This window comes from Nelumbo nucifera, chromosome 3 (genome assembly GCF_055504915.1).
Source record: "Nelumbo nucifera cultivar China Antique chromosome 3, China Antique-T2T, whole genome shotgun sequence".
In the NCBI taxonomy this organism is placed as follows: Eukaryota; Viridiplantae; Streptophyta; class Magnoliopsida; order Proteales; family Nelumbonaceae; genus Nelumbo; species Nelumbo nucifera.
In genome coordinates this window covers 48064942-48089995 of record NC_142651.1, presented here as the reverse complement: position 1 = coordinate 48089995, position 25054 = coordinate 48064942, and the positions used below count along the sequence as shown (strand labels likewise).

Below are 25054 nucleotides of genomic sequence, written 5' to 3'. Positions count from 1 at the left end.
GACTTCCAGAGGATGGTGTTTACGCAGTTCCATATTGAAATACAAATCTTTCAATCAGATAATGCAAATGAATATTTCCATGGTGCATTGAATGAGTTCTTTGCCTCTCATGGATCTATTCACAGGAGCTCGTGCATAAGAACACTACAACAAAATGGTGTTGCTGAAAGAAAAAACAAACACCTTCTTGAGGTAGCTTGAGGGATGATGTTGCACATGAATGTTCCAAAAAGGTTTTGGATGGATGCTATACTTGCAGCTGCTTATGTCATCAATCGCATGTCCTCAAGAATGCTGAACTACATGGCCCCTCATCAGTTGTTGTTCCCTCAATCCCTTTTATTTTCCATTCCTATGAGAGTCTTTGGTTGTCATACCTTTGTCCATGATTTGTCTCCGTCTTGGGGTAAGTTAGACCCTCGGTCCATTCCTTGTATCTTTCTGGGGTATCCCTCCTCTCAAAAGGGGTATCAGTGCTTTGGTCCTATTAGTCATAAATTTTTTGTCTCTATGGATGTGTCATTCTTTGAGTCTGAACCGTTCTTCCCTGCTTCTCCTTAGGGGGAGAGTAGTGTGGAAGAGAAGTAAGTCTACCAAGTCTCTTTTCCTTCTATTTCGGACCTAGCCCCCTTTTGTTCTTCCAACGTACACGTCGTAGAGATCAGCAATGTGACAGAGTTGTGGAGCTACCAACCACTGAGACCGTCAAACTCCCAGGAGGTAAGTCCAAACCCTACTACACCTATTGACACCCTTGCTCCTACTGTTGATGACCTTGGCATTCCAATTGCTCAAAGAAAGGGAGTCAGGTCATGCACTACCAAACACCCCATCACCCAATATGTCTCCTATGATCACATTTCCCCTCATATCGAGTCTTCCTATCTACAGTTGATTGCATCCCTATACCAAAAAATGTTACAGAAACCTTAAAATACCCTAAATGGACAGATGTTATGAAGGAGGAGATTAATGCCCTCCTAAAAATCAAATTTGGGAATTGGTGAATCTTCCAAGGGGGAAAGACCCAGTGGGGTGTAAGTGGGTGTTTACAGTTAAACAAAAGGCGGATGGGACAGTTGAAAGGTATAAAGCAAGATATGGAGTTGACTATGATGAGACATTTGCTCCGGTAGCTAAGATGAACTCAATTCGAGTTCTCCTATCATTAGCTGCTAATCTTGGCTGGGAATTGCATCAACTAGACATTAAGAATGCCTTTTTAAATGGTGACCTAGAGGAGGAGGTGTACATGGTTCAACCCCCGGGATTCTGTGCCAGGGGAAGTGAAAATAAGGTGTGTAAGCTAAGAAAGTCTCTCTATGGTTTGAAACAATCTCCCAGGGTTTGGTTCAGTAAGTTTCATATGGCAGCTCAGCAAGTAGGGTTCAAGCAATGTTAGTTCGATCACATACTCTTTGTGAAGAGATGTCAGGAACAAGTTGCTGTTTTGATAGTGTATGTTGATGATATCATCATTACAGGAAATTGGAGTTCAGAAATACAATAGTTGAAACAATTCGTTGCATCTAAATTTGAAGTGAAAGATCTAGGTCCTCTAAAGTATTTTCTTGGAATTGAAGTTGACCGCTCAAAAAGTGGTATTTTCATTTCTCAAAGGAAGTACACTCTTGATCTGTTACAAGACATAGGCAAGTTAGGTGCAAGGCTAGTAGATGCTCCTATGGATGCTGATCATACATTGGGTAACTGTGATGGTGAACCTCTAAAAGATGTAAAACAGTTCCAAAGGTTAGTGGGGAAGTTGATTTATTTATCCATGACTCGTCCAGACATTGCCTATTCAGTTGGGGTCCTGAGCTAATTCATGCACTCTCCTAAGAAACCTCACTTTGAGGTAGCAGAGAGAGTTCTTAGATACTTAAAAAAGTATCCAGGAACAGGTCTACTATTCAGTAATTATAATCATCTAAAGGTGGAAGTCTTTATTGATGCTAATTGGGCAGGTGCTGTGGATGATAGGAAGTCCACAAGTGGGTATAGCACATTTGTGGGAGGAAACCTAGTGACCTGGAAAAGCAAGAAACAAAGTGTGGTAGCAAGGTCAAGTGCTGAAGCGGAGTATAGAGCTATGGCACATGGGGTGGCTGAAGTTCTTTGGCTAAAAAATCTTCTAGGGGAGCTTGGAGTTGCTGTTCACAATCCTATGTCTCTCTACGGTGACAACAAGGCAGCTATTAACATCGTCAGTAATCCTGTCCTACATGAGAGGACCAAGCACATTAAAGTGGACAAACACTTCATAAGGGAAAAATTGGAAGAAAAGGATATTTGCATCCCTTATGTCAACTCCAAGGAACAACTTGCTGATGTCCTCACAAAAGGACTTCCATACTCGTGGCACAATGAGTTGAGTGACAAGTTGGGCATGATAGACATATACAACCCAACTTGAGGGGGAGTGTTGTGAATCTTATTTATTGGTTCTCTGTTAGTATGCTATTAGTATGCTGTCAGCCTAGTCTACCTAGGTGCTGTCAGCTAATGTTCTTTTTTTTCTTGTTAGTTGTTTATTATTAGGAATTGCCACCAGGGGCATTCTTGTAACTTCTGTTCTTATTATTTTAAGTGAATATAAATAATGAGCTGGTAGCCGCCAACCCTTAGTTTTTGAGTCTCAATCGAACATCTCGCTCTCTTCTCTTCTCCTCTCTCTTCTCTTCTCTCTCTCTCTCTCTCTCGTCTCTCTCTCTCTCAGGAAGGAACACAAGACTTATACTGTTATTAGATGGTTAGTGAATTTGATCCAACCACAAATTAGTCAGCATTATTTATGGATGAATTCAGCCAAGGAAATATGGGATAGTGTTGCTGAAACTTATTCACAAAAACTAAATGTGGCCAGGGCATATAAGTTAAGGAGTGATGTGAGTAATCTAAGGCAGGGGGAGAGACCTTTAGCAGTATACTTCTCAATGCTGAAATCCTTGTGGCAAGAGATAGATCTAATGGAAATTGTTGTTTGGGAAAGCACGAATGATGCTGAGACATATAGGAAATTAGTTGAGAGGAATAGGGTCTTTGAATTCTTGATAGGCTTGAATCCAAAGTTTGATATTACTAGACAAAACATCCTAGCTAAGGATAATGTATCTTTGTCTCAGGCCTATGCCATGATGAGTAATGAAGAGAGCAGGAGGCTGGTCCAGGTTCAAGGGACTATCCCACGTGACCATTTTGCTAATTTGGGGTTGAACCTAAGGTGACTACAGGTAGTTTAGGTGGTTCAGGGAAGGAGGTTATATGTGAGTACTGCAGGAAACCCAAACATACAAAAGACAAATGTTGGAAACTGCATCCAAAACTTCTTCCACTTTCAAAAGAAGGTTGGTAATGGGAAGTCAGGATGTGCCAACATAGCCACAGTCTCAGATAATGACAGGTGTTTCATAGATGAGAGGACTACTAGTGAGCAATTAGTTGTTATGAAGACAGAGTATGAGAAGTATGGGAGGATGATCAGACACCTTGAGATTGCAGCCTCTTCCTCCAACTCTTTGGGCAATCCAGTTACTTCTGCATTTGCACATTCCGGCATACGTTCGGTGCTACTGCCAATCATGCAACTATCTCAGGTAATCATAGGATCCCTTGGATTGTTGATTTTGGTGCTTCTGATCATATGACCAGCCTTTCCACTCTATTTAGTTCTTATGATTTGCTTCCTGGCCATGATAAGATTACCTTAGCCGATGACTCATTTGCTCCTATCTTTGGCAAGGGAGTCATCAAGGTTACAATCTCTTTTTCTCTTTCTTTTGTCCTGTCCCTAGACTGAATACTAATTTATTGTCTGTGAGTAGCCTAACTAAATCCTTAAACTACAGTGTAACCTTCTTCCCTTCTTATTGTGTTTTCAGGACTTGAAATCTTAGAAAGTGATTGGTAGTGGCCATGAGGCAAATGGAATATATCTGCTGGATACTCTTGGACAAAGCCAAGGGCAACCTGGAAGAGCTGCTTTTGGATCTACTTCTTCAGAGTCTTTTAGTTGTATCATGTTATGCCATTTTCGTTTGGGTCATTTATCTTTTCCTGCTTTGAGTCATTTATTCCCAGAATTGTTTAAAGGAATTAACTTGTCTTGCCTTCACTGTGAGTCCTGTGAGTTATCAAAGCATTGTAGAAACAATTATCCTTTGAGTAATAAAATATCCTCCTTTCCTTTTCATGTTGTGCACTTTGATGTGTGGGGGCCATACCACCTACCCTCTATGGGAGGTTATAGATACTTTATCTTGTTCATTGACGATTTCTCATGATATACTTGGTTATTTTTTATGAGATCTTGAGATGAGGTTTCTAAGCTTGTGAGGCAGTTCCATGAATTTGTTTTTACCCATTTTGATACAAGGATCAAGATATTTAGATCTAATAATACAAAAAATATTTTGAAAAAAACCTAACCTCTTATTTCACTAATTTTGGGGTTATTCACCAGAGTTCTTGTGTTCGTACTCCAGAACAAAATGGAGTAGCTGAGAGGAAAAACCGTCACATAGTTGAAGTTGCAAGAATTATTTTGTTTGTCTCACATGTTCCTATAAGATTCTGGGGGGATGATGTTCTCACTGCTACCTACCTAATCAACTATATGCCATCTAGAGTGTTGGGTTTTAAGTTCCCTTTTAACCTCCTTTATCCAGATAAGGACCTCTTTTCTATTCCCCTTTGTGACTTTGGCTGCACTTGTTATGTACACATTTCTAGTACCTACAGACATAAATTTGAACCCAAGGCCCATAAGTGTAACTTTTTGGTTATGTCTCCACACAGAAGGGTTATTGCTGTTTTGATCCTAGCATTGGGACTCGTTATGTTTCAATGGATGTTACCTTTGTTGAGTCCACTCCTTTCTATGGTTCATCTCAAGAGGAACATCGCTCATCGGGAAGCATTTGTCATAGTTGTTTGCACTCCCCCTTCCTGTCCCTATTGAGTGTCCACTTGAGTCTCCTTCTATTCTTGATGAGTCAAGGGGGAACAATTATCTTCTGCTCCTTTCAATATTCCTGTTCTTCCTCCATTACCTCCTCGTCCCTTTTTTAATCACAGGCGGTACTAGTGGCAAAGGACCAAGAGCGAGCAGATTGTTTCCTCTACATTACATGAGCCTCCTACACTTCCAGTTGCTGAAGAGACAACAGGTACTGATACCACCCCCTTGCAGCCTCCCTTCCCAGATCCTGATGTCCCTATTGCTATTAGGAAAGGTAAACGGAAGTGTACTGCACATTGCATTTCCAAACATCTTTCCTATAGCCTTTTTTCTCCTTCATATTATGGCTTCCTTTCTTCTGTTGCTTCTAACACTATACCCAGGTCTGTATTAGAAACTTTTACTACTCTAGAATGGAGGGGTGCTATGAGAATTGAAATAGAGGCTCTGCACAAGAATGACACATGGGAAGTGGTTGATTTGCCCCGAAGGGAAAGAGCCAGTGGGCTGTAAGTGGGTGCATACCATCAAATATCATGTTGATGGCTCTATTGTGATGTACAAAGCGCGATTCTTGAATGGAGAACTACATCTGTGCAAGTTCTGCTATCTTTGGCAGCTCATTCAGACTGGCCTCTTTATTAGCTGGATGTGAAAAATGCATTCTTGAATGGAGAATTACATGGGGAAGTTTATATGTCCCTCCCACTAGGATTGTATGGCACAGACATGGAGGGAAAAGTGTGCAAGTTGAAGAAGTCTCTCTATGGCCTCAAACAATTTCCTAGGGCATGTTTTGAAAGGTTTGGGGCTGCTCATTTTAACTTTGGCTACATACAAACTCAGTTTGATCATACTCTCTTTGTGAAGAGGAGAGGTTCATTGGTGGTATATCTCATAGTTTATGCTGATGATATTGTAGTGACTGGCACTGATGTGACAGGAATTGATGATCTTAAATCCTTCCTTCATACAAAGTTTGAGATAAAAGATATAGGGGAGTTGAGGTATTTCCTTGGTATTGAAGTGGCTCAGTCTAAGGATGGAATATTTCTCTCAGCGCAAGTATGTGCCAGACTTGCTCACTGAAACATGCAAAATGGGTGCAAGACTAGTGTCTACTCCTATTGATATGAGTCACAAACTTCTGCTTTTGATGGTGAACTGTTGAAGGATAAGGGAATGTTTCAAAGGTTACTAGGGAAACTACTATATCTTTGTATGACTCGGCTTGACATTGCATATGCTGTTAGTTGCATTAGCTAGTTCATGCATTCTCCGAGAGACACTCATGGCAGCAGCAGAACGGATTTTATGTTACTTGAAGAGTACTCCTGGGAAGGGCATTCTTTTTGCTAAGCATGGTTATATGAAACTGATGTTTTATACAGATGCTGACTGGGCAGGCAACATTGATGATAGGAGATTAACTTTAGGATACTGTAGCATGGTGGCAGGTAATATCGTTTCTTAGAGAAGCAAGAAACAATCTGTTGTTGCTAGATCTTCAACTGAGGCCGATTTCAGGGCTATGGCTCATGGGGTTTCTGAGTTACTTTGGCTTTGATCCTTGATGGAGGAACTAGGTGTTGAGTATGATAAGCCATTGATGCTATATTGTGATAATCAGGCCGCCATCAACATTGCCCACAATCTGATGCAACATGATAGGACTAAGCATATTGAAGTTGATAGGCATTTCATCAGAGAAAGAGTGGCTTCTGGAGAAGTTTGTCTACCATTCATTACATCTAAAGAACAATTAGCTGGCATTCTTACCAAGGGAATCTCCAAGGCCAAGCTAAAACATGACACTGGCAAGCTGGGCATGATTGATATCTATGATTCAGCTTGAGGGGGAGTGTAGAGAGAATGGGCTGAATGGCCCATAGGCTGTTCTTATTTCTTTATGTTCTTATTTTTTTTGTTAATGGGCCTTTTTATGTTATTGTTTAATTAAGTTAATCGCCCAATTAAGGGCCTAGTTGTAATCACAGAAACTTTGTAATTATTTTTTAAATAAAAAGATTAGGGATGGGAATGAGGTTCAAACAACTCATCTACCCCTTTTCAGACCTTTTTAAATCAGTCCTCTCATTCTTTTGGACTGTTTTTCTTCTTAAACATATCCTAAAGTTTTCGTGGATCACTTAAAGGCCGTTTTTGATAGTTCAGGGGAGTGGAGTTTTATACTTCCAGATCTTGATCGGAATAAGGGGCAGTTGTCTGATCCATAGCTTTGGAGAGTAAGTTCAGTATTGAGGAGATTAGAGAATCTTTGTTCTCAATGGAGAGATCTAAAGCCTTGGGTCCAAGTGTATTTTCTATGGCATTCTATCAAGATTTATTGGAAGTTTTTGATGAGTTCTATCAAAGGGAAGAAATCTCACTAGGAGAAAATGGTACATTTATAGCTTTGGTGCCAAAGAAAAAGGAGGCTAGGACCCCAAATGACTTCAGACCCAAAAGCGGAGTGGGGAGTCTATAAAATTATTGGAAAATTCCTATTAGGAAGGTAAAAGAAAATACTACCCTTGGTGATATCACAAATCCAGGGGCCCTTTATAGGGGGGAGACAAATTGTGGATCAAATCTTGGTGTCCATCTTCTCATATGCATCCTTCCCTATTTTGATTAATACAAGTTAGCTTTCTGCAAAAAAAAAACATGGTAGAAAAAATAAAACAATGGTGGAAAGGGACTGATTTGTAAATTGGACCTATAAAAAGGCTTATGACTTAGTGGATTGGTCCTTCCTCCTAGAGATCCTTGAGAAGATAGGATTGAGTGAAGGGTGGACATTGTGGATTAAAGGGTGCTTCAGTTCAGTACACTTTTTTTTTCGAAAAAGGTAAGTTAGTAGATTTATTAATGCACAGGATCGGGCTTGGTAGAACAAACCAGGCTTGGGAAAACCAAACAAAGCCACACCTTGAGAAGCCACAAATCAAAGAGCCACAAAAAAGCTTACATCTAACCTTACAAACCGACAAAACCAAGAGCCACAACCCCAAAGAACCAAAAAGCCACAAGACCTAAAAAACTCATAAAAAGCCTAGGGCGGTAAGACAATATCAAACCCGAGCCAAGAAAAAACCACAAAACAAACACCTAGGCAACACTACATTTTTGCCATTGCCATTTTTTCCCTTGAGTTCTACGAGACTCAAAGACAACATCCCCATAGATATCTGATAGATTCTTCAACTTCCTACAACTTGATAGACAGTCTAGGCTCTAAAGTGACCATTTTACCATTCAGAGAAAAACCAAGGAATCTTTTGAAGTTCTCCTGAATTCAATATTCTGGTTAAGTGATCAAGGGTTGATGCACACTTTCCCGCTTGAAGAGTATGCTATTCAATTTTGATAAACGATGTTTCCAGAGATTTCTTCTTAGCTAAGAGAGGGTTGAGACAAGGATATCCCTTGTCACTCTTTTTGTTCACATTGGTTGTAGTGGTAGCAAGTAGAATGATTATTAATTAGAACAACTTGATTAGTGGTTGGAAGGACTGAGAAATTTGAGCAATTTGTAGATGGCATAATCTTGTTTTGTGAAGGAAGTAGACAAGAAGAACCGAGAAACCTAAAGGATCTTGTTACTACCTTTGAAGTTTGAGCAAAGTTCTAAATACTGATACAGTTCGATATGCCAAATGGGGTGTATAAGACTTTGGAACAATATGCTCTAATTGTTTTTAGTTTTTTGTTTCAAACTTGTTTAGAGGGGCTAGTATAAGGCTTGTTTACCCCTTGAAATAGGTTAAACTAGTGTTTTCAACTCGTCATTGATCTGGAGGGTCAAATCGTCCGAACCGTCACCCGTTCACGATTCCGGGTCTGCTTTGGCTAAAACCCAGGATTTGGTCAAAACCTGATGACTTAGTAAAAAACTATTTGATCTAGGCGGTTGAACCATTGATCCGTTTGACCTAGTCACTATGTCACAGGTTGCACACTCAATGTATGTGGAAACTTTGGGACCCCAAAACTTTGTGCTCAGATGTCCGATTGGGGTGTTTTCTTTTTTATTTTTTTTTGGGTAACATTTCGAGGTCTATGCATCCCAAGGCATTGAAGGCACTTGGCCTTGTTATTTTTTCCGAAAAACCCTTTTTTGCCTCAAATTGCAATTGTTAACATTTTTGTAAATAAAAATTAAAATATGAATTAAAAATATAAATTAAATATAAAATAATTCATATGTTACATGTATAATATAATTATACATTAATTATTTATAAAATATGTGTTTATACATACATATATATATGTATATATTATATTTTTTGATGTGGCATAGTTTGATTAGTTTGACCTAAATGGTCGAATTGGTGACCCACAACCCAATGTTTTAAAAACTGACCTGAAACTGCTTTGGCCATTGCTTTTTGAGTCAATGGTTCGACTTCTTGGTCTGAACGAATGGCCCATTGCAATTTAAAAAAATAAAAATAATAATTAAAAAATGGCCAAAACCGTTGTTCGGGTTAAATGGGTTGACGGTTCGTCTGCCCAGGCTAGTGGGTTATCGACCAAGTCAATGGTTTTTGGCAAAGGAGAGGATCAAGGGTGAAACGGAACCAGTTGCCTTGATAATTTTTGGGCTGAATGGTTCGACTTTCCGGGTCAATGACAATTTGAAAACCATGCCTCAACCTAGAGGCAAAAATGGTTCAGCCACCGGGTCAGTTTTTAAAACATTGGATTAAACCCTGAAACACCAAGGATTTCGCCTATCGATGACCCATTGATATGATATCAGCCTATATGTTGTGAAATTTTGATCCTTTCCTTTGAGCATGCCTCTAATTTGAGGGTGATTTAAGGAAAAGTTGTGTAGTGGGGATTAACTTAGAAGGGGGAAGAGATTAATAGGATGGGTAGTGTTTTTGGGGTATTAAGTTAGAAGTTGGCCTTTGGAGTACCTAGAACTCTTGCTATGAGGGAACTTGGGAACAAATGGCTTTTGGAATCCTGTGGTGGAGGGTTTTATTAAGAATTTGGCCTTGCAGAAAAGGAATTACATTTCAATGGGTGGAAGAATAACCCTGATCGAATCCACAATGGCTAACTTACCCAGTTTTGTCTACCTTTTGCATTTTCATTAAAGTGGCTAGGCAACTAGAAAAGTACATGAAGGACTTCTTGTGGTAATCAAGGGATGAATAAAAGGATTACTTGGTGAAGTGGGAACAAGTTTGCAAACCTAAGGAACAAGGTGGGCTAGGAATTTGAAACTTAATTCATAGGAATATAACCCTTCTAGGTAAATGGTTGTGGAGATTTCCCCTTAAAAGATAGGCTTTGGCATAGGGTCAATGAAAGAATACATGATGTGTTGGACAACAGCTAGGATGCTAAGGCAGCCCCTCACTCGATAAAATTTCCTTGGAAATCAATACTCACAAACTTTCTTAATTTTACTCATTTTGTTGTGGGTTGTGGGAACGAAGTACTCTTTTGGGAGGAAACTTTGGGTAGGTCAGATCCCTTTCAAATTGCAATTATCCTTGCTATATACTTTTTCCAACTATAAATTTGAACATGTGTTGAAATTTGGAGTAACTTCCTAGTTAAGGATAAATTGGAATTTTGGCTTCAGAAAGGTTTGGGAATACCCTTTGGCAACCAGTCTAGCTTTCAGCCGCTCTACACTACCATCAGGTAAGTACTTAACCATATAAACCCACTTACAACCAAAAGCCTGCTTACCTAGTGTTTTAAAAGCGCAAGGTGCAAAAAAGGCACAAGGGCCATTTTGCGCCTGAGGCGCACACCTTTTTGAGGCAAGGCACACAATTTAAAAAAAAATGCAAAAAATCAAAAAATTATAAAACATAATATTAATAAAAATATTAACTTAAGTTTTAAAATAAATGTTTCAAAAAACCTATTATCTAAAATTAAAATACATGAATATAATATGTAAAGCATATTCAAATGAGAATTTAAAAATGAAATCAAACATGTAAAACATTTTCAAGCATATAAAACCCACAATCTCATTTTTTTCTCAATTGCATCAAGTAGCTAATGTGATATATTACATTCCTAATTCTACGAGCTGCCTTTGTGCCACGCCCCTCGAGGCAAAGCCCAAATAAGTCCATGTTAGGGTCTTAAATTCTTAGATTTCACACAAAAAATAATAATTTTATAGTTTAAATTGCTTTTAAGAAGATATTTTATTAAGATGAATGAATGGACAACATTACCAAATAAGGGGTTCTTAAAGCTCCAGTTCGCTCGCAAGGTGGAGCTTTAAGAACCCCCTATTTGGTAATGTTGTCCATTCATTCATCTTAATAAAATATCTTCTTAAAAGCAATTTAAACTATAAAATTATCATTTTTTGTGTGAAATCTAAGAATTTAAGACCCTAACATGGACTTGTCTGGGCTGGCCTCGAGGGGCGTGGCATGGGGGCGGAGCCCCCAGCCCAGCGGCCAAACTCAAAAAAGGGAAAAAGCGGCAAATTTTCAAAAGGCGCACGCCTGGGCTAAGGCGCAAGGCGCACCAGGCGCACCAGGCGTGTGTCTTTTGAATGGGCTGCGCCTAGGACCTGGGCGAGGCACCTACCCTAAAATGCGCCTCGCCTGAGCGCCTAGGCGTGCCTTTTAAATCACTGTGCTTACCAGGAGGAAGAGTGGTGAGTTCCCATGTATGATTATGAGCCAGAGCTAAGAGTTCTTCTTCCATCGCACATGTGACTTTTCCACAATATTTTAGTAATATAAAGCAAATTTGGCCGAATGGGAGAGTTGACTTTTCTCTCATTCAAACTAGACCTTTTCCTCCTTGTCTTCTCTTCTACTCTTCTCCTTTCTCTCTTTCTCTCTTTCTCTCTTCTCTCTTTTACTTGACTGTTATCAGTCTAACAGGCAGGCCGAACTCTAATACACCAAATGTCCAAGCTTTGTGTTGGGAAGTATTCCTTGGAAAGATTAACACTTGTTATGTGCTCCAAAAAAGAAGGCCTAATAAATGTCCATTTCTTCGTATGTGCTTTCTTTGCAAAGCAAGTGGTAAGACAATTCTCCATTTACTAATCTCCTATCCCTTTGTTCTTCATGTTTGGGAGGATTTTTGCTCTCTATTTGGATGCAAGTGGATCCCTCCTCAAGATGTCGTAAGTCTCTTCAATCCAAACTTCTTGAGGCAACCGAAGAAGGGAGAATAATGTCAAAGGAAGCTAGGGCACTAGTAGCATGGACTATTTTGGAAAAGAGGAACATGTGAATTTTCAATGAGAAAGAAAGACCCAAGGAAGGGACTGTGGAATGCGTAAGGACAAAATTTGCACATTGGGCAAAGACATTGGAAGTATTTAAAACTTTTATAGTAAATGGAAATATAAGAACATGGTTTGAAGTTGCAAAATCTTCTAAAATTAAAGACAAGGTGATTATGGAGTGGAATTCCCCAACAGATAATATAATAAAATTGAACTTTGGGAGCTCCTTGGGGAATTTGGGCTAGCAAGTATAAGAGGTATGTTCAGAGACTCCTTAAGCAGGGTGGTGGCTATGTACTCAAGGCCAATTGGAGTTGGTTCTTGTTGAAAGGTGAACTATTAGCTTTATTGCAAGGATTAAGATTAGTAAAGCAGCTTGGCTTCCAACAATTGGAACCATAAGGGGATTTGATGTTGGTCATACCTTGGATGAGAATCAATACTTTAGTCCCTTGTATAAATAGGCATGCTGTCAGAGATAGAATGCTTATCAAGGGAATTGAATATTATTCCTAATTAGGTTAGAAGAACAAAAAATGTAATGACAAGTTCACTAGCAAAACAAGGGGTCAATCAGTGATTTAAAAGGCGTGCCTAGGTGCACAGGCAAGGCGCATTTAAGGGTATGCGAGTTGCCTAGGTCCTAGGTGGAGTATTTTCAAAAGGCACTTGCTTGGTGAGCCTGGTGCACCTTGTGCTTCAGCCTAGGCGTGCACCTTGTGCTTCAGCCTAGGCGTGCACCTTTGGAAAATCTGTGCATTTTTTTTTTCGTTTTTTGTGCTTAGTAGTTGGGCCGGGGGTTCACCCCCAGACCCCCATCCAAGCCCCTTTAGGCAAGTCCAAACAAGTCCATATTTTCTAATGTTCCTAATTCATTCATCCTAATGAAAAATATTTTTTAAAAGACACTTAAAGTTATAATACCTTTCTTTTTTATAGGGATTAGGAATTTAAGACCCTAATATGGACTTGTTTGGGCTTGCCTCAAGGGGCTTGGTACAAAGGCAGCTTGTAGAATAAAATGTACATAATGTTTAACACCATATTATTTATTTGAAGTAATGCAATTGGGAAAAAAATAAAGAGATTAAGAGTTTACAAGCTTGAATATGTTTTTTATGTTATACTTGATTTTATTTTTATATTTTCATTTTAAATATGACTTACATGTTGTGTTTATGTATTTTAATTTGAGATAATAGGCTTTTTAAAGCATTTATTTTAAAATTTAAGTTTATATTTTTAATTAACAAATTTTTTTAATATTTTAATACTAATAATTTGCATTTTTTTTTTAAATTTTGGCATTTTTTTGAATTTTCTTGGAATTCTTTTTTGCATTTTTTTGCCTTGCTTCAGAAAGGCACGCAAACCTAAATTAACTTTTATTTTTGTATCAAATCTTAATTATTTCATCTAATAAATTTTATTTGCTAATAAAAAAATGTATAGATAGCATGATAACTTTGGGTGTTTTTCTTGTTTCCCATTTTATAGCAGATAGTTGCACATGAGCAGTACTTAAATATCCAATGCTTCCTACAAATTAACACAATAATATGTTATCTTCTTCAAAATACATATATAATCCCTACGATATATCACTGATTTAAAAGCGAGAAACACACCCAGGTGAAAGGAATTCCTAGATCTTGAGGCATGTTGAAAGGCTAGGCAAAGCATGCACCTGGACAGAAGAAAATAGAACTGCAGTAAATGGTTGTATCTAATCAAGAAGAATAGAAAGAAAAAGAAGAGGTGTAGAGCAAGAGGAGAAACTGGAAGAAGGGAGGAGAACATGGCAATTTAATCTTCACTTGGCAATTCCTAGTCAACTATTTAATGCTCTTGAGTACATGAAGCTTTCTCATTATTTAGCATCCATCTAATTACAACTTGTGAGTCCCCTTCAATGGGCACAGCTTGTTTATATTCATTTGACTAGCATACTGCAATCCTTACAGCACAACCTTAACCACTGCTCTTAGGGAGTCACTAACTCCAATTGGGCTCAATACAGGGGCCATTACAAGTCCCTTCTCATCTCTAGATACTCCTCCCACTCCTCATGGTTCTGGATTCCTAATTCTGCAGCCATCAAAGTTTACGTCTTCAGTTTTATAAATCCCCCCTTTGGTGGTATCCACTGCTTTTGAATCATCATCCTTTTAAGGGAAGACCCAGCCACTGCCCCCTAATTCTTTATTATGTCTTCTGTGGAGTAAGATGAGAATACCTCCAAAGATTTTACTCAATGAACCACTCTCACTACAGTGCACTCAATTATTGCTTCCTTGCTTTTCTTTTTTGTTCCTTGAAAATTCTTATATTCCTTTCTTCCCAAGTTCCCATATAGCCCAAATAATAGCTGCTCTCATACACCTCCACATAATTCATATTAGAAGGAAATGTCCACCTGCATTCAAACAAAGAGAAGAAACTTTCCTAAATGAAAGTAGCAAATGGATAGGAGATTAGTAAATGATAGCAAGTCTCACCTCCAACTTTGTATAGAATGCACCAATTTGGGGATAAACACCAGTTTGACATTCTTTTATGAAGGACATCCAAAGTATTAATTCTCTCATGCTAAACCTCCCAATAAAAGCCATTATTTTAGGAAGAATCAGCTTAGATAAAATCTCTTTAATAGGGAAGGATCGCAAGTGGGAGAGAGGACACAAAACTTTGAAAAAAGAGGCACAGGAGAGGAACCAGAAGGATAGGGAGTCCAAATATGACCATCAAACTTAGAGGGATCCAAGAAAGCACCTTTCAAGAAATTTTATGAAGTTTGATACAATAGGAATATCAGTATCTCATAGGCCTCTTCTAAAACCCAAGTCCCAATTGAAACCTCTAAAGATTTTCTGCTCCTTCGTTTTTTTTTTTTTTTCGTTTTTGTTTTCCAGTGTATGCTTTTACTATGTGGGTGAAGCACTTCTCTTGTGGCATCTTTGGTTTTGTATTTCAATTTTTCTCTTTTAACTTTGGAAAGCAGACAATTTCCAACACGTAACAATGGGCTTCAGCAGCAAGTATCAACATCAAATAAAGAAGAGAAAATAGAAGAGGAAGCAAGAATAAGTTCCATTGTAGTTGCTTACTATGGCAGAAACAGAAAAAAGAATTTTTTTTATTTAGTCCTTAGTAAGTAGGGAAAAAACAATTGAATAGAATAGGTTGTTCTCTACAAGAGTTGTTCACACTCTTTAGTAGACCCAAAATAGCAACTTTCAACTCCTATTTGGTCTCTAACTCCTAGTTGTATTCAAATTTCAAACCAAAAAAAAAAAAAATAGAAACTTCCTTTTGGAACTAGGATACTAAAACAATCTAGTTGTACTACATATAACAAACCAGAAATTACAAAAAGTAGCAAGTCATCCTTCACTGTAAATAACATTGATGACAATACTATAAATAGTGATGACGGGAATTACTATAAATGCTAATGTGGTCTACTGGTCAACTGGTTTACTAGGACTTTGACCATGACTTGCAGAACCCAAAATTCAGCCAACTTAAAGTATTTAGTTGCGACACTTCCACATGCTGGATTTAACTTAAATTCTACAGTATTTGAGTACTATATGTGTACTTAAGTTCCATCAAATTTCAGCCAGATCAAACAAGGTTTGACTGGTCAAGCAGTCACTTTTTTTCTGCTTGACGATGCATTCTGCAGGTCTATTATTTTACCCTTCTTCTTCAATTTATTCCTTTACTTCCATATTTGCATAACTTTGTGATCATTAATGAAAGTTTTATTATCTATGAAAAATGAAGAGCCTCATGTCCTTATTCAAAAAGAAAGAATGAAAGAGGAAAATGAAATTGGTATAGCGTACTACTTGAGTCTTGGTTCTTTATATTACATATTCTATATTTTTCAAGTTGTCTCTTTATGTTTTTTCAAGTTCTATTTCAAGTTGGTTCTTTATAATAATGTTTTTCAAAAATATGTTTATAATCTTTTTGCTTTTTCTACTCTTTTGTGTCCTAAACTGCAGAAATGATAAAACTGTGGATGCAATAATTATTTTATTATTTTTTGTTGTGGTTTAAACTTCTTTATCTCTGTCCAATTTTTTCACTTTTCTGTTTTTCCATAGTCCCATGTTTCATTATATCGTGCCTAGATGATGAGAAATATAATAACTTTGTCTGGTTGATTAATAAAAATGTTTTGCTATTTTTTCTGCTTTGGTTTGCCAGTTTTTTACTTAAGATTTTTTTATTGTACTCTCCATATTTTGGATTTTCCTTTTTGTTGAAATTACATTACGATTTTTCTTGTTTTATTCATTCTGTTTTTGTTGTTCTTGCTGTTCTAGCAGGTTTCCTATTGTGGAGCCTGATGTTAGCCATACAAAACTTCGCCTTGCAAAGGAAGGATTAGAGGTGATAGAAAGAATAACAACACCAATTGCAGCTATTGCAGTAAGCATGATAAATATTTTCCATAACTTATACTATTTGTGAAATGTTTCTTATCTAACCAAGAGTGAATATTTGAAGTAAGTTCTCAGTCTCACAAATTAAAATGGTAAAATAAGCAACTTTCAACTGTATTCTAATGACTAATCTGACAGGATACTATTGGGTTAAAATCATGGATTGCCAAAATATTTTGCCAATCCTTGCTTGAACCTTGCAATATGTAGAGAACACTGATGTGAACCCCACTGTGTTCGTACAGTTAGTCGTTATGGTAGTTATTTCAGACTTATGTTATTAATTTGTCTTTTATTATTTTTCCATGTAAGCAAGGGTAATTCGGCCCTTTTACATTTAATTGGATATGAATATAACTTATGAGTGGGGCGGCAATTGCGGGCTCTCTCTCACTCTCTTTTCAGAACTCTATCTTTGAGTTCCTCTTCATAATATACTAATATATTATATTATTAATGTACATTAGTTGACATCCTATCGACATAATAGGAAAAACTATCTTTTTTTGTTATTTGGACCGATTTGGTCGACATTTCCGAAATATAGGAAATGTCGACCAAAATAATGTAATTTTTATATTACCATCCATTTTCATGTCGGTGAGCATCAACATCGACATATGTCGGGCGACATTAGTGAAGTTTCACGACATTTGAAACCATGGTATGGGGGGGGTACAGATATTTCTTGTTGTTTGTTGATGATTATACCCATTTTTCTTGGGTTTACCTTATGCATTCTTGAGAGAGGTTCCAGTATTGACCCGGATCTTTCATCAGATGATTTTAACCCGGTTTGGGGTCAAAATCAAGATATTTAGATCCGATAATGCGAAAGAATACTTTGCAAAACCATTAGCCTCTTATCTCCTTGACCATGGGATTATCCATTAGAGTACTTGTCCTCATACACTACAACAGAATGGGGTTGCCGAAAGAAAGAATAGACACATATCAGAGGTGGCTAGAAGCATTATGTTTAACTCCAATGTGCCTATACGTTTCTGGGGGGATGCTATTCTTACAGTAGTATATCTCATTAATCGGATTCCTTTACGGGTTCTTGACATGAAACCTCCCTTTACCCTTTTATATCCTGGTAAAGAGTTGTTTACTGTTCCCCTTAAAACCTTTGGTTGTACTTGCTTTGTTCAGATTCTTGGCCCTCATCGTTCCAAATTTGATCTTAAGGCCTCAAAATGTATTTTCCTTGGTTATGTACAAACTCAAAAGGGATATTGCTGCTATGAACCTACTTCTAGGAGGAGATTTGTCTCTATGGATGTCACTTTCTTTGAGGATGAACCCTATTATCCTAGGGTTTCTTCTCAAGGGGAGAGTAGTGAGGTTGGGATTGACTCATCAGAAGTTCCTTTACTTGTCCCATTAAGTGAAGAGGGATGTAATGGGGAGGGTTGTCAGAGGTGCCGGGATTTGAGAGTCTATCACAGACGGTGGAGGCAGGTTGATTTCGGTCATCAGTAATTTAGGCCGACCCCAGTTCCTTCTGTGGATCCAGATCTAGGTACCACAGTTGCTTTATCAGATATTACAGAGGAGATGCCTTCCACAGTTGAGCCCTCACCTTCCACTGTTGAGCCCTCACCTTCATTGGATGACCTTGACCTTCCCATTGTAGTCCGTAAAGGCAAACGCCGTTGCACCACATCCACAACCCACTGCATTTCCCAGTTCTTGTCCTATGATCATTTGTCCCCCTTTTACAAGTCCTTTCTTGCATCCATTACTGATATTCCCATACTTAGAATAGTGCAAGAAGCCTTGTCAGTTCCTGAGTGGAAAGATGCAATGAAGGTAGAGATGGATGCCCTTATCAGAAACCATACTTGGAAGATAGTTGATCAGCCCAAAGGGAAGAAATCAGTTAGATGTAGATGGGTGTTTACTGTGAAACATAATGCTGATGATTCTATTGAAAGGTATAAGGCCCGATTAGTTGCAAAGGGATTTACTTAGACATATGGTATCGACTACTTGAAGACGTTTGCACCAGTAGCCAAGATGACAACTATTAGAGTCTTATTATCTCTTGCAACCAGTTACTCTTGGCCCTTGTTTCAGATGGTTGTTAAAAATGTCTTCCTTAATGGAGACTTGTAGGAAGAGGTTTACATGCAATTACCTCTTGGATTTTATGGTGCAGAAACAGGAAAGAAGGTTTTCCGGCTGAACAAAGCTTTATATGTACTAAAACAGTCCCCCAGAACTTGGTTTGATAGATTCAGACAAGCCCTTGAAAAGTTTGGTTATGTGCAGGCCCAGTCAGACCACACCTTGTTCATCAAGAAAGTGGATTCTTAAGCAAGGAATGATAACAGTGAGATTGAGACTCTTAAGCAACTCCTTCATTAAGAGTTTGAGGTAAAAGATCTAGGAGAGCTACGTTACTTCTTGGGTATTGAGGTAGCTAGGTCTAAGCATGGGATTTTTGTTTCTCAAAGAAAGTATGTTCTTGACTTGTTGGAAGAAACTGGAAAGTTGGGTGTTAAGCTTGCTGACACACCTATTGAACAGAAGCACAAGATCAGTGCAGAAGGTGGAGAGCCTCTTGAAGATAAAGCTATGTTCCAACATCTAGTTGGAAAACTTCTCTATCTTTGTCTCACATGACTGGACATCAGTTATGCAGTTAGTTTTGTTAGTCAGTATATGCACTGTCTTGGAACTACTCACCTACTTGCAGTTGAGAGGATTTTGGCATATTTGAAAAGGTGCCCTGGCAGAGGTGTTTTATTCAAGAATAATGACCACATGAAGATAGAAGTACAGATGCTGATTGGGCAAGGTGTGTTGATGATAGAAGATCTACCTCTGGATGTTGTGCTTTTGTAGGAGGTAATCTTGTCTCCTAGAGGAGTAAGAAAAAAATGTGGTTTCTCGTTCTAGTGCTGAAGCTGAATATAGGTCCATGGCTAATGGTATGGCTGAAATCCTATGGTTGAGATCCCTATTTGAGGAGTTATGTATTGCTTATGAGAAGCCCTTAATGCTGTAATGTGATAATCAGGCTGCTATTAGTATAACCCATAATCCGGTACAAAATGACAGAACTAAGCATATTGAAGTAGACCGACATTTTATCAGAGAAAGGGTTGCATCTCAAGAAGTATGTCTTCTGTATATCACCTCTGACATGCAGCTTGCCGATCTTCTCACCAAAGCTGTTCCAAGGAAGAAATTAGAAGTAGACCTATGCAAGTTGGGAATGACAAATATCTATTCCCAACTTGAGGGGGAGTATAGAGAACACTGATGTGGTCCCCACTGTGTCCGTACAGTTAGTTGTTATTGGTAGTTATTTCAGACATGTTATTAATTTCTTTTATTATTTTTCCTTGTAAGCAAGGGTAATTCAGTCCTTTTACATTTAATTGGATATGAATATAAATTATAAGGAGTGGGGTGGCAATTGCGGGCTCTCTCTCACTCTCTTTTCCGAACTCTATCTTTGAGTTCCTCTTCTCCTCTCCTTTTCTTCTCTTCTCTCCTCTTCGATCTTTGTTTGTTTTTTTCTCATCAACATTTAAAACAGATTGTAGTCTTGTTCGACTACTCAATATAATAGACTTAGTTGGCAGAATCTATATATGATGCCTAATACAAACTGCCATGTATTGGTGTTGGGCCCTTCTCAGCTGATCGTCCAGTCAACTAGATTTGTTTTTTTTTTTGGACACCATTTCCAATCAAAAAAAAAAAAGAAGAAGGATAAGGTAATTTTATTCATCAAAGAAGCAAATAGTGCAGCAGGCTTGCTGGAGGCAGCTCCCGGCATAGGAGCCACATCCACCGGCCACAAATACATAAAATATTCCACAAATTCATTCTGTCGGAGCCAAACAATGGGCTGGAGAGTAAACTCCTTAGATGCAGACGTATATTCCACAATAGAAAGAATTTCATCAAACAAAACATGCTGTGCCAAGTGGTGCTTCTCTGGTGTGGTAACATTTATTTTTCTTTAGAGGGAAGAGTTAGGATGGCATTGGCTGAAGTATTGGGTCCATTTGATCCAAGATGGTTGAGATGCTCAGCCTGGAGACAAAAAGATTTTATGGCAATGTGTGCGGAGTGCTGTTTTATGGGGACTCGGTGTGAAAGGAATGAAAGAATATTTGAAGAGAGGTATAGGAGGGATGAACAGGTATTTGAGTTTACAATGATAAGGGTGGAACATAGGGCTGTCAATGGGTTGAGTCTGGTTAGGGACAGCATGTACCAGTCCCGAACTGATTTTTAATCAGGACAAAACCAAAGAGTCAGAACTGTCCCAATTAATAATTGGGATAATCGGGCCACCAGAACCATTTTATTCCAGTTATGCTCACATATATCCAAATCCCCAACAGCAAGACAGTTCCAACTTTGATTAAACTGACATATATCCAGAGTCCCAACTCCTGGGATAATACAAGGAAAATTTGAAGTTTTCTCCAAGAGAACTTTATAGAGTACTCTGCAGCTTGTTTTGTATCATACGACATATTTGTGAATTTGCTGATCAACCTCTAGGATGGAGGGGCATAGCATTATGGAACACTATCCTCCAATCGTGCAACTTACTGCCTATAAAATATTCTGAGTTTAATATTGTTAGCGTAGGGGTATTTCTGTCTTTATACTGATGTTGAGGTTGTTGATCTGTAATATGATGTTAGAACTAGTGTTTCTTACTTAATAAAGGGCACTTGTGTCTTTTCCATTATATTAATAATATAAAAACATGTCTAGCTGAATGGGAGAGTGATTTTTTCCCTAATTCGAACCAGACTTTTCTTCTTTTCTTTTCTCCTCCTTTCTCTCTCTCTTTCTTCCTTCTTTCTTCTTCTTTCTTCTTTACTGGTAACAGACAAACAGAACTCAAAGGCAGGCCGAATTATAACATAGTATCAGAGCTGAACTAAGCAACTCGGATCTGCCTAGATTTCTGTTCTCTGTGCACTCAATCTAGGGTTTTCCCTTGATTTCCCTGCCATCGATTGGAGATCAGGGAAAGGGCTGAAAAGGAGTGATCGCCCTCTTCCCTTGGAGGTTTCCATGCCTCCAGTTGTGTCTTGTGTGGTCGGTTGCTGTGGTTTCTAAGCCCTCCCCTAATCGATGTAGGGCTGATTTGTGTGGTGCAGTGGGTGTCTTGTGTGGACTGATTTTTTTCTCGTGTGGTTGTCCTCCTGGTGATGAGGTAAGAGATTTCTATGCATATTTTCTGTTATGAATCAAATAGGAAGTATGTATCAGATCGCATGATGGGATTTCAGACTGTAGTGTGCTAGGGTTTATGCTGTTCTTTTGTGTGACTCGAAGGAGAAGTGCTCATATAGTGGTGAGATTTCAGGTAGCCGTAGGGTAGGGTTTGTGGTGTAACGAGTGCAACTTTCAGCAATAACAAGTGCTGAAACCAGTGTGATCAGTGTGATCAAGTCGTGTGTAGTGTGCAGAATTCAGTGATAACAGAATTTAGCAAGTGTGCAGAATTCAGTGATAACAGAATTCAGCAATGGGAAATAATAGTGATAACAAATCTAATGTGATGATACCTACTAACTACCTGAATGTTCAAATGACCTCAATTAAACTGAATGGGGAGAATTATCTCCCTTGGGCTAAATCTGTAGAAGTTTTTCTGAAGGCAAAGAAGGTGAAGCACATGAGAGAGGAGAAACCCTCCACTGGTTCTCATGAGTATGAAGACTGGGAACAAGAGGATGCACAGATTATCACGTGGTTATGGAATAGTATGGAACCCAGGATTAGTGTAAATTTCATGTTTCTTGACACTGCCAAAGATGTGTGGGACCATGCTAAGAAGTTGTATTTTGGTCAAGACAATACAACCAGGGTATATCAGCTGTATCAGGAATACTTTAATCTGCAACAGGGCAATCAGAGTCTTGAGGAGTACTATGCCAGTATGAGAAACATCCGTAATGAGTTGAATGTTTATCACCCCCTAACTTCTGATGTCAAGTTTCAGCAACAACAGAGAAAACAACTTGATGTGACTCGTTTTTTGGTGGGGCTGAAATCTGAGTATGAACTAGTATGGGCTCAGATATTAGGAGGATCAACTCTTCCTTCTTTAGAAGAGGTGTTTGCTCGACTTCGGAGGACTTTTATTGGATCTACTGAGAACTCTAATGTCTTAGATAAATCAGCCTTTGCAGTGTCGAGAGGCCTTGGTGTTAGAGGTGGAGCTCGAGGAGCTCAGTTTGGCCATGGTGGTAGCAGTGGTCCGGTATATGGCCGGAGTGGCAGTGGTGGACCTACATATAACCGTGGTGGTGGTCGTACTGGAGGCAGAGATTCAGGGGGAGCCCGTGGTAGAGGACGTGGATCAGGTCCGAGGAGGTGTACTCATTGTGGTATGGATGGACATACCATTAATTATTGCTATGACTTGCATGGTCCACCCTCAACCTGGGCTAATCATGCCATGACTAGTGATGCCGGTTCCAGTTTTAGATAGGAGAATCGTTCAGCTGATCAGATGCCTCCTACATCCATAGATGGTCCCGGGAAGGAGATGGTGAGTGTTCCCCGTGATGAGTATGAGAGATTTGACCAATCCACGTCTCAGCAGAACACGGCTACTTTCGCACACTCAGGTATGGCTTGTTTGGCATCCACACCCAATCCCTGGATTATTGACTCTGGAGCCTCCGATCACATGACTAGAACTCTAGGTGTGTTTTCTTCCCTCTCTCATTGCTCAACATCACAATCTGTTACCCTTGCTAATGGTTCCACATTCTCCATTTGTGGTGTTGGTACTGTTGACCTGGACCCTGTATCCCTGTCCTTAGTTTTGTATGTCCCTAAATTTTTGTTTGGTCTTATGTTTGTTAGTAAGCTGACCAAGTCACTTAATTGTTCCATTACCTTTTACCCTTCTATGTGTGTTTTTCAGGATCTCAAGACGGGGATGAAGATTGGTGGAGGGCATGAAGCCGGTGGACTGTATTATCTTGATGGTGGTGGAAGAACATCAACAACTCTCCAGTCATCTATCTCTCCTCTCCAGTGGCACTGTCGATTTGATCATCCTTCGCTGAAAGTTTTTAAATCTTTGGTTCTTTCGTTGAGTCAACTTTCTGTTTTAGATTGTGAGTCGTGTCAGTTTGGGAAACACCATCGTGTTCCCTTTTGTTCTAGGGTTGATAACTGTGTGTTGAGTCCTTTTTCTTTGATTCACTCAGATGTTTGGGGTCCTTATAAAGTGATGTCATACAATGGATATAGATATTTTGTTATTCTTGTTGATGACTTTTCAAGGATGACGTGGCTCTATTTAATGAAAGAAAGAAGTGAATTGTTTACCATCTTCCAGAAATTTTATGCTGAGATTCGCAATCAATTTGGTGTTCACATTAAAACTTTTCGTTCTGATAATGGCCGTGAATATTTATCTTCATCATTTCAAGAATACTTGGACCAACATGGCATTATACATCAGACCTCATGTACTTATACCCCACAACAAAATGGGGTGGCTAAGAGAAAGAATCGCCATCTCTTAGAAACAGCACGATCCCTCATGGATCACATGAATGTTCCCAAACTTTTTTGGAGTGACGCGGTGCTTACCTCTTGTTTCTTGATTAATCGGATGCCCACGTCTATCCTTGATGGTCATTCCCCATTTAATGTCTTGTTTCCCACCTTGTCTCCGTTTCCGCTTTCTCCTCGGGTATTTGTGTGTGTCTGCTTCGTCCATAATCTGGGCCCCGGGAACGACAAGTTAGATGCACAATCCCTTAAGTGCATCTTCCTTGGCTATTCCCGGACCCAGAAAGGGTATAAGTGTTACCATCCTAGTTCTTGCCGTTCCTTTGTGTGCTGATGTCACCTTCTTTGAGTCAACTCCGTTCTTCTTGGGGTCCGGTGATGCTTCTTCCTCCTCATCGCCTCCTCTTCTTCCACTTCCAGTTGCCGATCCTCTTCCCCTTGTTCCAGTCGTGACTAAGTCCTTGCCTCCAGTGCCACCACCTGTTGAACGCCCACCTATTCGTCAAGTGTATACACATCGCCCATGTGTACCGGCTGCTACTCCTCCGGCTCCACCGTCGATAGATCCGGCTCCAGGCCCGCATCTCGCATCTGATCTTGATCTTCCCATTGCCTTGCGGAAAAGTAAATGCACTTGCACCCTTCATCCTATTTCTAATCATGTTTCACTTACTCACCTTTCCGCCTCCCATCGCCAGTTTATCTCTGTGTTATCCTCAGTGGTTGTCCCTAAGGATGTCCAGGAAGCCCTTGCCTCTCCAGGGTGGTGCCGTGCAATGGAAGAAGAGCTCTCAGCTCTACGTCATATTCATACTTGGGACCTCACCGCTCTGCCTCATGGAAAGCAGGCCGTCGGTTGTAAGTGGGTTTATA

General features: G+C 39.2%; 1 pseudogene across 1 annotated transcript in view; it reads left to right on the top strand.

Annotated features, from left to right (window-relative positions):
* LOC104609574 (uncharacterized) overlaps positions 1-25054 on the top strand; it is a 72079-nt pseudogene that overhangs the window by 7534 nt on the left and 39491 nt on the right. The window contains exon 2 of the transcript XR_016083768.1: positions 16538-16643. The product of XR_016083768.1 is annotated as an uncharacterized LOC104609574 (transcript). The remainder of the gene's footprint in view (positions 1-16537; positions 16644-25054) is intronic.